This window comes from Sinocyclocheilus anshuiensis, unplaced genomic scaffold (assembly GCF_001515605.1).
Source record: "Sinocyclocheilus anshuiensis isolate Anshui unplaced genomic scaffold, SAMN03320099.WGS_v1.1 scaffold67, whole genome shotgun sequence".
Lineage (NCBI taxonomy): Eukaryota > Metazoa > Chordata > Actinopteri > Cypriniformes > Cyprinidae > Sinocyclocheilus > Sinocyclocheilus anshuiensis.
In genome coordinates this window covers 1,881,299-1,883,014 of record NW_015552546.1, presented here as the reverse complement: position 1 = coordinate 1,883,014, position 1,716 = coordinate 1,881,299, and the positions used below count along the sequence as shown (strand labels likewise).

At 32.5% G+C, this 1,716-nt stretch overlaps 1 protein-coding gene across 4 annotated transcripts in view; it reads left to right on the top strand.

The window, feature by feature from the left end:
• Nucleotides 1-1,716, top strand: part of LOC107664246 (ralBP1-associated Eps domain-containing protein 2-like) — a 65,374-nt gene that overhangs the window by 901 nt on the left and 62,757 nt on the right. The gene's annotated exons all lie outside the window — the stretch shown is intronic.

Below are 1,716 nucleotides of genomic sequence, written 5' to 3'. Positions count from 1 at the left end.
ATATATATATATATATATATATATATACTAGACGCAGTATACTAGATTATATGATAATAAAATAATTCTAGATATTATAGGCCTACTGTATATGTTTATATGTAATCTCCCTCGCGGGATTAATACATTAATAAAATCGAAGAATATCTATTTATCCATCCATCCATCCATCCTTCTGACTTGATATTGTTTTATCTTGTTGTAACTCACAGTAATTTAATAGTAAAATGCTGAATTTAGGGTCATGTGCTTGTTTTGAAGACGTTTCGCTGATTTAACCAGTTTAAAAAGACTTCTGTATGTCAGTGATTCATTATTAAGAGCATTCGAAGCTTCATTCTTTACAAACATCAGCATTAGCAGTGAGGATTTTCTGCTGATGTTTGTATTACAAGGCATTTTTACAGTAGTAAACATCATTTGACACGTCATATGAGTCAGGTGAAAGGTGTTTACTGCGTTTAGTCGGTCTTAATGCTTTGTGGGTGGTGTTCAAATACTCAGCTCCACAGTTGTGTGTTGTGGCTGAGGGTGAAGAGCCGTGTGAGCGTGTGAAATCAGGATGACAGGAAGGGTGCTGCCTCATTCACACACAGATAACACTGGGCTGGACGGGCTCACAGGACTGGTTGTTAGGCGGGATACAAATAATAGCTCATTTCACTTCAGTGATCCTTGAAAAGGTTTGCATGTTGCTCTGGTTTACAGGATCTGTTTAATAAACCAGCAAGAAGTTTACATTGACCATATTAGTTTTATTTTAGTCATAAATTTAGCCACATTTATTTAAGGAACAGTGTTTTTTTTCCTCCATATTATTGATATACTATTACAGCTTTTATTAACAGTTCGAATTAGTTTTTTATTTTTATATGTTCCATTTAATTTGAGTCATCTTTGTTGCATTTTTGTCATTATTATTTTAAAATGTCTTTTATTTATTTATTATTATTTTTTTAATTTCAGGTTTAGTTATTTTAGTATCAAGTTAAACTAAATGAAAATGAAAAGTCTTTTCTTTACAAAAGTTAATAATTCAGGCTGGTTTCTCTGCAGTAATATCATACACCTTTTTTATTTATTCAATATTCATACAATGTTATTTATTTATTTTATTTTTATTAAAATTTAAATTTGCAACCTCTTTGAACACTGAATTACAGGGGCAATTTTTTTTGCTACTGTACCTTTTAAGACTTAAATGTAAATAGCCATTTTGCATGTGCTTTGCCCTTGCTTTGCTCATTTCACATTTTACTCACTGTGAGTTATTCTGGTGTTTAGGATTAGTAGTAGCCTCTCTGTCCTACTTATTACCTCACTGTGACTGGGTCAAGTTTCTGAACACCTGGTTGGCATTGTTGATGTGTTAAATTGGATGGTGTAACACAGTATCTCGTAACTTTCGTAGCTCGGAAAGAAGGAGGCGGGAGGCGGGAACCGGCGAAATGCATTAATTGATCATAGTCGACAGTCGAGACATTTATAATGTCACAAAAAAATTCTGTTTACAAAAATGCTTTTCTATTCATCAAAGAATCCTGAAAACAAAGTGTATCACGGGTTAGTTCCACAAAGATATTAATCCACACTGTTTTTAATAATGATAATATTGAGAAATGTTCCTTTAGTAGAAAATCTATATATTAGAATGATTTCTGAAGGATCATGTGACACTGAAGACTGGAGTAATAATGCTGAAAATTCAGCTTTACA